The sequence below is a fragment of the Macrotis lagotis genome, chromosome 7, assembly GCF_037893015.1.
Source record: "Macrotis lagotis isolate mMagLag1 chromosome 7, bilby.v1.9.chrom.fasta, whole genome shotgun sequence".
Lineage (NCBI taxonomy): Eukaryota > Metazoa > Chordata > Mammalia > Peramelemorphia > Peramelidae > Macrotis > Macrotis lagotis.
Window position 1 is genome coordinate 202,286,929 of NC_133664.1, and position 14,544 is coordinate 202,301,472.

The window sequence follows — 14,544 nt, forward strand, 5'->3', positions numbered from 1 at the left end:
AAAATCAACTTATGCAATCAAAATTTTAATATATTTGCTACCAAATAATTGGTTACACGTGTGATTCTTGGGTTCCAATTTTTAAACTAGAGGTAGATGAGGGAAAAAACAAGAAGAGTTCAGTCCTTTCAAAAGTGAAGTCATTTGAAAAATGATGGGCAGCTAGGTGGCACAGTGGATAGTGCACCAGCCCTGAAGTCAGGAGGTCCTGAATTCAAATTCAATCTCAGACACTTTAATTACTTAGCTGTGTGACCTTGGGCAAGTCACTTAATCCCATTGCCTTGCAAAAGCCAAAAAAGAAAGTAAAGAAAACAATGACACAGGGTAAGACAAAAGTCAAATAAAAATATAAACATTTTTATACACAGCATTATCTAAGAAAGTAGTTTTTTCTATTCCTATTAATACTGGAAAAATGCCCCCCAAAATCAGACTAACAACCTGCTTGTCCTCCCAGTCACAAATGTCAAACAATTTTTTTTGGTATCAATATTTTTTCCAGTGATATTATCTGATAAATGAATCACAGCACACAGAATTAGAACTATAATCAACCCCAATGGTAATGGAGAGACATAAATAAGAAGTGGAGAAACATAAATAAGTAGTGAAAGCATACTTCTATTGAAAGGAAATTAAGTCAAAGAGTGACTTCAGATATATCATTTACAAGATTTATGATCAGAAAAGGAAAGGGATCATTAATATAGGTAGAGGTTAAGGAATTTTAAAAAATGGTTATATCAAGTACCTCCATGATGTGTATAAAATGCTGAAAGGCCTTAGGGAGATTTCAAGGATAGATACAACATCTATTGATTTATGGAAAGAAAAGACATGAATCACACATTGGCATAGGTTTACAATTAAAGATTCATCAATGAAATATTCATTTAATTCTTGAAATAATTTTAAGAAATGAGCTTATAATTTACTCTCAATGTTGTACTGATAATATAAAATTTATTTAAGTTTAATTTTTAATTTAACTTAACTTGTTTTAGCATTCAAAGCACTTAATGATTATTCTCTTGCCATTTCTTGAAGCAAAGGTTTTTTATTTTCTAAGTTCCATTTGGAAGACTATTTACTAATGCTGAGGAAAAGTTTCACGTTTACCTTTCAACTATCCAAATAAACATATCCCAAGAGTATAACTAAAGTGGCATTATGTTTTAAAATTATCAATGAAATTGAACTGTTAAAACTTCATGTTTCATAATACAATTAAAAAATCATAGTCCAAAATTTCACTAGTTTGCTGGGGCAGCTAAGTGGTACAGTGGATAGAACACCAGCCTGGGGGGGGGGGGGGGGGGGGGAGACCTGAGTTCAAATCCGGCCTCAGACACTTAATAATTACCTAGCTGTGTAGCCTTGGATAAGCAAGCCACTTAACCCCATTGCCTTGCAAAAAAAAAAAAAAAAAAAAGTTGATCATCTCACAATGTTGCTGTTAGTCTATATAATGTTCTCTTGTTTCTGCTTCCTTCACTCAGCATCAGTTCATGCTTGTCTTTTCCGGGGTTTTTTTTAAGTCAGGCCTTCTTATGATTTCTTTCAGAACAGTACACCCTAGCATTCATGTATAGCTTTTTAGGCATTCTCCAATTGATGGGCGTCTCCTCAATTTCCAATTCTTAACCACTACAAAAAGAGATGCCTATAAATATTTTTGTACCTGTCCTTTCCCCGTTTTTTATATCTTTTTGGAATACAGATCTAGTAGTGTTATTGCTGAATCAAAGGTTGTTTTTTGTTTTAGTTTTGTTGTTAGTCTTTTTGATCCAGCGATTTTAGGATAATCCTGAGAGACATGGATGGAAAAAAAAATGTCATCCATATACAGAGGAAAAAATATGGATTCTGAATACAGAAGAAAGCAAATTATGATCACTTTTGTAGAAACTTCTTTTGCTTTTTCTCTTTGTTTCATGGTTTTCCACCTTAATTCTAGTTGTTTCACAGTTTGACTAATATAGAAAGACGTTAAATACGATTTTACATGTACAACTTATATCAAATTATTTGCTGCCATGAGGAAGGGGTTGGGAAAATGTGGAACTCAAAAGCTTGCAAAAGGATGAATGTTGAAAACCATCTTTGCAGGTAAATGAAAAAAATAACTAATAAGGAAGGGGAAAAGCTTATTGTGTAAAATATTAGTCTAAGACTTGTTTCCCCCCAAACTCTTTCTTTCTCTCCAGTATTTCTTGTCAAAAACTTTCTTCTGGAAGTTTTGTATTCTTGGAATGATGTAAGACTGAAGTAATAATGCTCACTTTCTTACAGGGCTTGTTTTCTTTTCATACTTTTAACCAATGCCAAATAGTTTCAAAAACAAATATTTTAACACATTTTGTATTTTAATTAAGTTATGCTACTATTTCTCACCCTTTTTCATTCATTACCTCTGTTAAAATTCTTGACCTAATTAATTATTTTGAATATTCGTATGTTGTTTAGGCTTTATGGCAGAAAGCTTTGGGGTTTGATCATTATGGTACTAAATCTATAAATTAATTTAAAAATCATCATTCTTATACTGCTGCAACATAAAATGAACCTAGATTATCTCTCCAATTATTTACATATTTACTTATGACAAAAACTATTTTTAAGTTTTATTGTTTAAATCCTTACTTTGTCTTGGTAAATTAGGTTAAGATATCCATTTTGCACTTAATAGGAATGTTCTAACTCTTATTCCTAAGAGTCTATTAAAATACTAAAAAAAATGCTGATTTTATCTTATGACTATCTCTATTTTTTGTTTATTCTGAGCTATTCCTTAAAAGCCTCTATCGCAAAAAAAATTTCATCTTTCTTTAATGAGTTCTTATTTCCTAAACTTATTAACCTTGTCTTATTTTTATAGTTTGCATTTCTGACATCCTAATACCAAATAATTTTAATAGGAATGAACATCTTTAACCTAGGATTATCCTAATAAATGTTTAACAGTCAAATACAGTCATTGGGGCAGCTAGGTGGCACTAGCCCTGAAGTCAGGAGGACCCAAGTTAAAATTTGACCTCAGTCACTTAATAATTAGCTGCATGACTTTGGGCAAGTCTCTTAACCCTGCCTTAAATAAATAAAAAAATTTTAAAAATCAAATAAAGTACACCCTTAAAATTAATCTGTAATTTAAATTATAAATATTTTCCATTATTTTCTTAAAGTCTAAGAATTAGCACTTAACCCAGATTGCCTCCCATCCAGTCACTTCCAGTCATCCTGATTCATATCTAACCACTGGATCCAAATGACTTTGGACTTCATCATCATCATCATCAAAACAATATGCTCTCAGATTTATTTGCCCATTTCTGAGGTGTCAATGTTCACACTAAAATGGTGTCTAAGCTGAAATTTTAACAGTTGGTTTGACAAAACAGACTGGAAAATACCTGCTTTTTTATTTTTTACAGCTAGCGCTTCTGAGTCAAATTTATAAGAATGCAAATCACTCCCAAACTGATAAATTGTCAAACAATATGAACAGGCAGTAGAAGAAATTAAAGCTATCTCCAGTTATATGAAAAAATGCTCTAAATCATTATTGATTAGGGGAGGACAAATTAAAACAATTGTGAGGTACTACCTCACAACTATTGGGTTAAACAATATGAGAAAAAAATGAAAATGATCAATGTCAGAGGAAATGTAGGAAAACTGAGACACTAATGTACTACTAGTGGAATTGTAAATTGATCCAAACATGAGAACAATTTGTAATTTATAGCCTCAAAGGGCTATATCTTTGTGTTTATCTTTTCATCTAGCAATTCCACTACTAGGTCTGTTTCCCAAAGAGATCATAAAAAGTGTGGGGGGGAGGGAATCCACACAAAAATATTAATAGCATCTCTTTTTGTGGAGACAAAGAATTAGAAATTGAGGGAACGCCCATCAATTGGGGAATGGCTGAACAAACTGTCTATGAATGTGATGAAATACTATTGTTCTTAAGAAATAATGAGGGCGGCTAGGTGGCGTAGTGGATAAAGCACCGCCTTGAAGTCAGGAGTACCTGGGTTCAAATCCGGTCTCAGACACTTAATTACCTAGCTGTGTGGCCTTGAGCAAGCCACTTAACCCCATTTGCTTTGCAAAAACCTAAAAAAAAAAAAAAAAAAAAAAAAAAGAATGAGAAGGCAGCTATATGGTGCAGTAGATAGAGCACTGGGCCTGGAATCAGAAGGACCTGAGTTCAAATTCGACCTCAGACACTTAATAGATTTGGCAGTTTTGGTGAAGTTAAAGAGAAAGAATCAGATTATGAACTTGTCCCAGGAATCATGAGAGGTATCTTACAAACCAGAAACAAAGCCTTTCCTATGCTTCTTTCACAGTCAATGTAACACATCTCTATATCTGTGAAATGCTGAAGATATCAAAGCTTACTTATAGGAAATGAATGCCTCAGTTTTGAGTCTACCAGGTTCCAACCCTTAACTCTTTCAAACTGAGACAGTCCTCCCCCCAGGCATGCAATAGGATTCTTTCTTTTTTTTTGGGGGGGGGGGAGTGAGGAATTAGTACAATACCCTTTTGAGATTGAAGTTTGTGGAGTAGAACTTTCTATTCAAGAACAAAGAGGGAGGCATAAAGGCACTTTCCCTTAAAATCTATGGGGCTCAGGGTTTGGTAGGTAAAATATAAACTACTAGCTTTGAATATGACTTTGCTCTTTGATTCCATGTAAGTAACCACTACTCCTATCTTTACACAGGCCTCATAGTAACCTGAGTCATAAGAGAAGATAAGGAGAGGTGATAGAGGGAAGGGAAGAAAGAGAAGGGAAGCTCTAGAAACTATTTAAAATGTTGAACCTAAAAAAAAAATCACCAACCCTTTCCTTTGCACAGCACATGAGGAGTCAGCAATAATTCCTTCCAAATCAGGGTGGAATTCTCATTCCTGCAGCTGTGAGAGATGGTCTCCCCAGAAGTTTCCTCAAGAAAACCTTTCTCATACAATTTCTGAGTTTTGCCTTGGGAGGTAGAATACCAAGGATTTAATGTTATCTACAGTTACTTTTAAATGGAATTTCTCTATCTCTTGCCCTTGGGATTTGTTGTTCATATATAGAAAGAAAACATTCTTTTGTACATTCTGGTGAGAATGACCTTCAAAGAAACTTCTTCATGAATAATTATTATATCCTGTATCAGAACTATTTGCTGGGAGAGTAAAACACTGTCTGGTCTCCATATTCTTGGAACATGAGGTAATGTTAAGGAGACCTGAATTCTCTTTCTGACTGGACATCCCCAAATTTGGTCAAAGGAAATGCATGATTAAGTTTTGTAGAATATCATTTTATAGGGTATAGATTAAGCTATGAATAATTATGATAAGAGATTGAAAACTATGACTTTCTAATAGGATAGAGATTAGTTATGAATAATTTGCTTTGTGCTGGTTGGTTTGTTCTGGTAACATTGGCTTGTCTCACCAGCCAATGGTGGGATAAGACAGAGTTTAGAGGTAGGATTATTAATTACTATAAAAATGACCCTCCATGTTTTTATTTTCGATACTCCCAGGCTGGTGCTACTTTGCAACCAGATGTATACTTTCCTCCTGAGGAAATGAAGACCTTTCCTGCTCCCTAAGAACTCTTGATTCCTGTGAATGTCTTAATCTCACACAAAGTCATCCTCCCCACTCCTTCCACCACCACCACCCCCCCACACACACACAAAGCTACAACTGTGGGAAGGTTTTCTCTTTCCATTATTCAGTTTTTTAAAGAAGGTCCCTAGGAAAAGCAAGAACCTGGAATGTGAGACAGAATGGAGGATGATGATTAACTGCTCACTAAAGAGAAATTCCTATATGTAGCATTGGGGAACCTCAAATTGTAGGCATAGGTTATCTGTATTTTTTGTGGTTTAGTTGTAGCTGACTCTTCATGACCCTATTTAGGGTTTTCTTGGCAAACATATAGAAGTACCTTGCCATTTTCTTCTCCTGCTCATTTTACAGAGGAGGAAATTGAGGCAAACAGGGTGAGGTGACTTGCCCAGTTTTGTTTTGAATCATTGTATTGCTGAGAATAGCTAATAAGTTGATCACAGTTGACTATTGTACAACATTGCTGTTATTACTTACAATGTGTGTACCAGTTTCTTTCCAAATTTTTCTGAGATCTTGCCTATCATTTTTTATAATAGTATTCTATCACAATCATATATCACAACTTATTCTGCTATTTTCCAATTGACGGACATACCCTCAATTTCCAATTCTTTGCCACATTCACAAAAAGAACTGCTCTAGTTTTGAACATATAGGCATTTTTCTTTTTTCTTTTACCTGTTATAGAACAAGTAGAGTTATTGCTGAGTCAAAGACTATGCATAGTTTTATAGCCCTTTGGTCAGAGTTCCAAATTACTCTCCAGATTAATTATTGGATCAGTTCATAACTCATCCAAAGTGACGTGTTGTCTCAAAATTCTCTTAAAACATTTATTATTTTCATTTGTCTTGGTCAATCTGATAGGTGTGGAGTTGGAATCTAGGAGGGCTTCTGATTAATATTTCTCTAATCAACAAGGATTATTTTTTCATGATTATACATAGCTTTGATTTCTTCTGAAAATTACTTGTTCATACCTTTGGACAGTTTATCAAATGGGAAAATCTGTAGTCTTTTAAAAGTGACTCAGTTCTCTATATAGTTGAAAAAAGAAACTTATCAGAAAAAATTTGCTTTAAAATATTTCATCTAGTTTCCTGTTTTCCTTCTAATCTTGGTTGTATTGGCTTTTCTTGAAATTAAAAAAAATCTTGCACATGAAACCAAAATTATCCAATTTATATTCTATAATGCTATTTCATTTGGCCATACATCTTCCCCTTACACACAGATCTGACAGATACAATTTTCCAGGCCCCCCTATTTTGCTTATCACATTTTATGTCTAAATCATGTACCCATTTTGACTTTATTGTGGTATATGGTGTAAGATGTTTGTCTAAACCTAGTAAAATGCTTTCCAGTTTTCCTAGCAACTTTTGTCAAATAGTGAGTTCTTATCCCAAGAGCTTGGATCTTTGGGTTTATCAAATACTAGATTACTATGTATTGTATTCCTAATCTAGTCCACTAATCCACCACTCTATTTCTTAGGCAGTACTAAATTATTTTGATATTTACTTAATGCAGTTTGAGATCTAATAGTGCCAGACCACTTTTTGTCCCCTTTTTTTATTGAATATCTTGATATTCTTAACCTTTAGCTCTGCCAGGTGAATTTTGCTATTTTTTTTCCTAGCACTATTTTTTTGGTAATTTTGTATGGCACTGAATAAATTAATTTGGAGAGAATTGTCATTTTTTCTTATATAGACTCTGCCTATCCATGAGCAATTAATATTTCTCTTATTGGTTGGATATGTCTGAAAAAATGTTTTGTAATTCCCTGGTTTGTCTTGGCAGCAAGTAGTCTCCCTAGGATTATATAATGTCTGTAATAATTTTAAATGGAATTTTTCTTTCTTGATGTTAGATTCTGCTGGTTATATGTAAAAATGCTTTTATGTGTTTATTGTTTTTCTCACAACTTTTAAGTTGTTAATTATTTCAACTAGTTTAAGTCCATTCTCTTAATATTCTTCTATATATACCATCATATCTGTAAAGACTGATAGCTTTGTTTCTTCTTCTAATTCTTTGCCTTTTCATTGTTACAATTAGTATTTCCAGTATAATACTGGATTACAGTGGTGATAATAGATATCCTTGCTTCACCCTGATCTTACTAGGATAGGTTTCTAGCTTATCCCTGTTACAGAAAATGTTTCAGAATAGGTGGATTGTGACCTTGAATCAAAAATTATCTACCTCCAGAAATACCTTTATTCTCTGTATTTAAAAATGAAAATAAAAATTTTAAAGTATTATGAATATTAACTTCTACAGTTAAAATGAATCTTTCTAACATCTTTTTACAGCAGCAAACAACTGGATCATCTTTTCCTGTAGGTAGATCCAAATTATTTCTTCACTTTACACAGTTTTTAATAATCCTGAAGCATTTTCAATTTTCAAGATTTATAAGCATTAGATAATAGGCTTCCCTAATTATTTTTTCCACATGGTCATAATATAGGAATTTCCAATGTTTTTAAATAAAGCCTATTGCAGAAAGTAATACTCAATTCAGTATGTTAAAACCATAAATATGTTCTGATCTCAGCGTGATTTTTAGTTGTTTAAAGCATGTGATCATGTGATAATTTATATAGCTAAAAAGTTAATTTTTTAAATTAAATTTGCATTATATATCTAATTTTTGTTATTCTTAGTGCAGCTCCACATTCAGATAATCACTCAATAAATCACAGAATCTCAAAGCAAAAAAGGAACCTCAGGCAGAAAATTTAACTAGTACAAAATATTTTTATAGTATGCCTGACAAGCATACTATAAATCTGCTCTGATTTTTACATCAATACCAGAGAACTAACTCACTAAATCTTGAGATAGTCCAATAATTAATCCTGTATACCCTGAAAGGAAAATAGTCACCTTCAAGTAGAACAGAAAGATATAGTCTATTGTATAGTAAAATAACTGGGAATGCTGTTTCTTTGTCCCTGGGAATGTCTGTAAAGTTAATAATAATAATAATAATAATAATAATAATAATAATAATAATAATAATAATAATAATAACAACAACAACAACAACTATCACTATTCATGTATTGTACATATATAGATACACATGTTTTATATATAAACTATTTGCATGTTTTGAGTATGTTGCATGTTGCATGCATGTATGTGTGATTACCCTGAAATTTGACACTATAGCCAAATTAGTAGGTGATAGAGTGTGCCTAAAAAGATCTATAATTAAGAAAATACAGAGTAGTTGATTTCATTTAAAAACTAGAGTGTTAGCTTTTTATGGTATTCAATGTAGTAATGTTTGTCTTTCATTTTCGAAAAGGATCACATTACGGGAGATGTCATGACAAGCACATGAATTGAATTTGAGTGAGGGGCTGTGCTAAGTCACCAGCCTCATTTTCTCCTCTAGAGCCATCTGGGCCCAGGAGCCAGATATGAATCAGGCCCAAGGTCACACAAGCTACTGAGTGTTCAAGTGTCTGAGGTTGGATTCGAACTCCTGGACTTTAAGACCAGTACTCTATCACTGTACCATGTACCATTCAATATAATGAGTAAATGACTGCTGTTTTGTACACTCTTAGTGCTATGGATGTTTTTGCCTGCCTTTCAACTTCTAACACTTTGCACAATGGCAGGGACATAGTAAGAATTTAATAGAGTTTACACTGGTACTGAGAGCAGGATTTATGGATCTAGTTTATAGTCCTAGTCCAAGACTCGTATATCTTTAAAATTCACTGAACCTCTAAGATCAGTTTCCTTAACTGCAAATGAGGGGCACTAAATTTAAGATTGAGGCAATTAGGTAATACAGTGGAAAGAATGCTGGACCTGGAATCAGGAAGAAATGAAGTAAAAGCCAGCACTGGATACCTATCAGCTGTGTGACACTAGGCAACTTAACTTGTTTGCTTCAGTTTCTTCATCTGTGAAATGGGAATAATAGCATCTACTTCAAAGTGCTGTTGAGAAAATAAAATAAGCTATTTTTTCAATTTGCAAACCTTAAGGTGCTATATAAATGCAAGCCATCACAATGTTAACTGCTTTTAAATTTAAAATGATACGATTCTTGGCAGCATGCTTATAAAATTTATGGAAAGGTGATAGACTGGACAACAATAATCTAAAATAACTTCAAGAAAAAGCTTAAGTAAATAGATGGAAATTATACTGCCTGTAATTTAACCTAAACATAAAAATAATAGCACTTCATGCTTCAAATATTTAACCATGTTTTCAAGTCACTGAAATTCTAAAAAATAATCTACAAAGATCTGGTAAAGCTTTAAAGATGCTTAATTGGAGGGAGAAATTACTTCAATAAAAGTAAATTATCTTTAACAGATAAACAAATGAAGAATGGTGTTTATCTACACTATTTTAAGTTATGCAAACCATTACACTAAAATTTACTACTTCCTTAAAAGTCTCCACGTAAACAAGGAGACTTCTCTAACTGGTTTCTGAAGATTTAATTGCTGATTCAAATTCAAATGGCAGAAAAAGTCAAGGGAAAACCTTTCCTTCCATCTCAATTTCAATTACACTTCTGTTCCTAATAAAGACCCAGCCAGAAGAATTCACAAGTAGTTGCTTAGCAACAGCAACGGGCCAAGTTTAAAACTCTTCAGAAATCTGGCAGCCACTTGAGAATGTATAATTGAGCCTAGCTAGAGCTTTCATTGTGGAGACAGAGGGAATTAGGAGGAATAATCCTGGAGACTATGCAACAAGAAAGCAACCAAGATACCAGCTATACAAGTAAGATCTTCTTAAGTGTTCAGACTGAAATAAAGAATATGAATTTTAATTCTTTAAGAGTTTTTATAATAACTACTTGACATGTTTTTCTTTCAAAGCTATTCTAAAATATTTTCATTATCATTTTCTCTGCTGAGATTGAGGATTGTCAAAAGCCACAAGAAAAATAAACAAAATAATTTAGGAGGAAAACACTTAATAGCAAACTCCTCTGATAAAGGTCTGGTAGACATGATAAAGAGGGAATTGATACAAATATATAAGAACAAGAACAATTCAGTATCAGGTCAAAGGATATGAATAAGCTATTTCTAAAAAAAGGGGGATTGTAAACTCTGGATAACATCTGAAAAATTGCTCCAAGTTACTAATAATAGAACAAACATTTCAAAAACTTAGTTTCTACTAATACACTTCTCATCTCAGCAAAGGGAAGAGGAAAATTGCCAACTGTTAAAAGGGAGCATAGGAACGATTACAAAACATTCTGTAAAGCAATTTGAAAGTACACTGAAAAAAAGATATTAAACTACATTTAATCTTTGACCTGTATCTTCAAATACAGCCACTATAATGAATCATTCATTTTGCTTGATTATGTTTATTGTGTTACAAGAAAAGGTCTGGGTTAAGGAAAAAAGGATTTCCATGTGGATTTTTTAAGCAGTGAGAAGGAAAACAAAAAAGAGGGATAAGAAAGCAGTATCAGTGGAACACAATGAAAACAAAAGATTCAAAAGGGTAAATTGAACAATTTTGTGCTGTCTTATTTTATTTAAAGTACACTTAAATTTAATAATTATGTAACAGAAGTCCTTGGTTTCATACACTGATTTCTTTTTTACCTTTTCACTGTGTATTAAAATGTTTTCCATAAGTTGATTATAGGCTTAATAATAAAAAAATTTAAAAACATTAACATGGGAAAAATAAAATTTTTACTACCAAAAAGGGGAGGGGGAATCTACAGATAAAAATTAAATTAATTATTATTAAAATAATCACTGCTTGGGGGCAGCTAGGTGGCGTAGTGGATAGAGCACGGGCCCTGGAGTCAGGAGTAGCTGAGTTCAAATTTGACCTCAGACACTTAATAATTGCCTAGCTGTTTGACCTTGGGCAAGTCACATAACCCCCATTGCCTTAAATTTTAAAAATGAATATAAAATAAAATAACCACTGCTTCTAAATAGAAATAGTAAAGAAAAAAATTATTTTCCTTGAATGATAATAAATTTGAAATCAGAAATAACCTACATTAATTAGTTAAAATAACTTGCTTGTATCAGAAAGCAAGTTATTTTAACTGTAATTAATGTAGGTTATTTCTAATTAATGTAGGTTATTTACTATTAATTTGTAGGTTTTGGCTGACAATGTAAATAGCATTTGTCTATCAAGACAAGATGCAACCAGCTGAAATGCAGTACCCTTGATTATGTCTTCTTCATCAAAATACCCTAATCATTAGCGTCATTAAAGGAGAAATTTAATTTACATTTAATTATGGTTTCCTTAAGTATCTAATATACAACTCTTTATAATCAGCAGAACATATGTTAAATACCATCCCCATAGCTGTATTTTAAAAGATGATAATGAACTGGAACAACAGTCCAAAAAAATTCAAATGCTTTGACATTTCACATAGATTTTTAATAATTACTAAACATTAATTTACCATAGTTTCCATTTACTGGTTCACAAACTGCTTAGGAATTCCTAAGGGTATTCCAAGAGGTTGATACTAAAAATTCTCTAATGATGTTTTAAGTAGTTATAAAACATATTTGTCCTCTTTGAAAAGATGCTTCTTTTTCAATTTTTGTGTTCATAAAAAAATTAATTAAATTTGGATCACATAGAAACATGTTCTTTCCTCAAAGTTTCACAACCCATCATCAAATTGTTTCCAAACCTTCACAAAGTTTCAACATTAAAGCACAAACTAGATTTCCAAGAGAAACGAGCATGCACATGCCCCTACTTTCATTCTATTCAAGACTAGAGAGTAATTTCCCTCATTTCCTATTTAATTGTACTTTACCAGTTGTGTAATCAAGTGATCAAGAAGTTAAAAATGTTTGCATTCTTGTGGTATGCATAAGTGGGCATGCATAATACAGACCAACTTAAAATAATCAGACATTATCACAAAAGTTCTGCAGAAATAAACCTTTTATGGTCTCTCAATGTGATATTAAGGCTGATTTTTAACTTATTCTGCACTTACATTATTACCAAAAAAATTGATTAGCAACACTACTAGTCAGTCAATTGAGTTTCTAGAAGAGTCTAAGTGTTAAAAGAAAAAAGTCATTTCTGAAGGGATTCTTCACAAAACTTTACATTTAAACACTTAAAAATTAAGCAATATAGACCAATTGAATTTATAAGTACATGTCATTTAATACAGCATGTCATTAACTAATAGAAAATTAAATAATTTAGTTATTCTATCACATTTGCATGGGCAAGCATTTTCTCATTTTAATCAAAATACTGAAATTAAACATGATATTAAAGCAAATGACATTTAGTTAAATAAGATTTTACAAATCTTTGTTCAAAAAGGCAAAATATCATTAAGCTTAAATGTAATTATTATATGATGTTAACACATCTTCCAAGGTGTAACTTTTTACAAAATGTTATTTATATTCAACAAAGTTTGTAAAATAACAAAATTTACTAAGAAATTTTGCAGATAACAAGCATAAGTTCTTGCCAAAATACTTCTTACAATATCCTATTTAAAATATTCATAATGATTTTTTATAATTGTATACTTTTCATAATTATAGGAAGAATGAAATTTTCTACATTATAATGATTACATAATGTAAATTCATGTTTGAGGCTTTTGAAGGTTAAAATTATTATTTTAGTTATTATAAACATTAAACTGAAAATAAAGTAGTATTTTAAATTATCCTGGAGCTTCACAAGACATTTTTTGTGGTTGAAAAAGGTTGTAGAAACAAAACTGAACATGCCAATCAATGTTGGTCTATCACTAATTCCCCAAATTTGAGTAGAAAGCAACTTCATCTTGGATATTCTACATTAAAATCAACTTTTCCTGAGATACAGATGAGATAGGGCAGTTTTGCATTCAGAGTCAAAGCAGGAGTTTTTCTCATTTATCAGTTTTCATCCCCCACAGCTAGTCTCCTATCACAGGTTTTAAAGATACCCAAAAAAGTAGAGTTAAACTTATCAGGTGTCCCAGTCACCAACTTCACTGACCTCTTTGTGAATGAGAAGAAATATCAAGCATGTTCCAAGTGTCTTCCCATTCAGAAGTAATTCTGGAAGCCAACAATAATTTAAACTAATTCTTTACATCAAATTTTTCCCATAGCAATCATATTGGATTAGATAAAAATAACTTCTTATTTGAAAGCTAATTTCTCCAAAGAAATTTAAGTTCCAAATTCTAAGCTTCTGACAGAACGTTCATTTTACAAGGAAACTTTGCAGCATTCTATAGCATGAAGTTGACAAACAAACAGACAGGATGCAGTATACAAATTCAGCAGTCAAAGAAATCACAGAATTACAGAAGCAGTAAAGCAGACTTTTTCCACAATTTATGAACTGATCTATTAAAACTTGAAAATAAACTGAATAGCAACAGTGAGCAAATAACCCTGGGGGGATAGTATAAAATAGAGGTAACAGAGCCTTAAAAAGAAAAAAATCATTTTCATTGGGGGTCAGGAGTTAGAATACAGAAAGCATAGAATTGGCTGTGGATAACAAGGACAGGTCCTAAAATGCATTTTTTCCTAAAAGAGAAATGAATAATCCCATCAAAATCACCTGTAAGGGGCGACTAGGTGGCGCAGTAGATAGAGCACTGGCCCTGGAGTCAGGAGTATCTGAGTTCAAATCCAGCCTCAGACACTTAATAATGACCTAGCTGTGTGGCCTTTGGGCAAGCCACTTAACCCCATCTGCCTTGCAAATAAATAAATAAATAAATAAATCACCTGTAACAGGCAAACTGATTATTCCCTGGTCTTGCTATGTTCTGTTCTAGAAAAGTAAAATTCAATATTGTGTCCAGGTCTGGACACATTTTTAAAAGGCCAAACTGAAGCATATTCAGGACAG

General features: G+C 32.4%; 1 protein-coding gene across 3 annotated transcripts in view; it reads right to left on the reverse strand.

The window, feature by feature from the left end:
* Positions 1-14,544, reverse strand: part of ATF7IP (activating transcription factor 7 interacting protein) — a 137,193-nt gene that overhangs the window by 86,881 nt on the left and 35,768 nt on the right. The gene's annotated exons all lie outside the window — the stretch shown is intronic.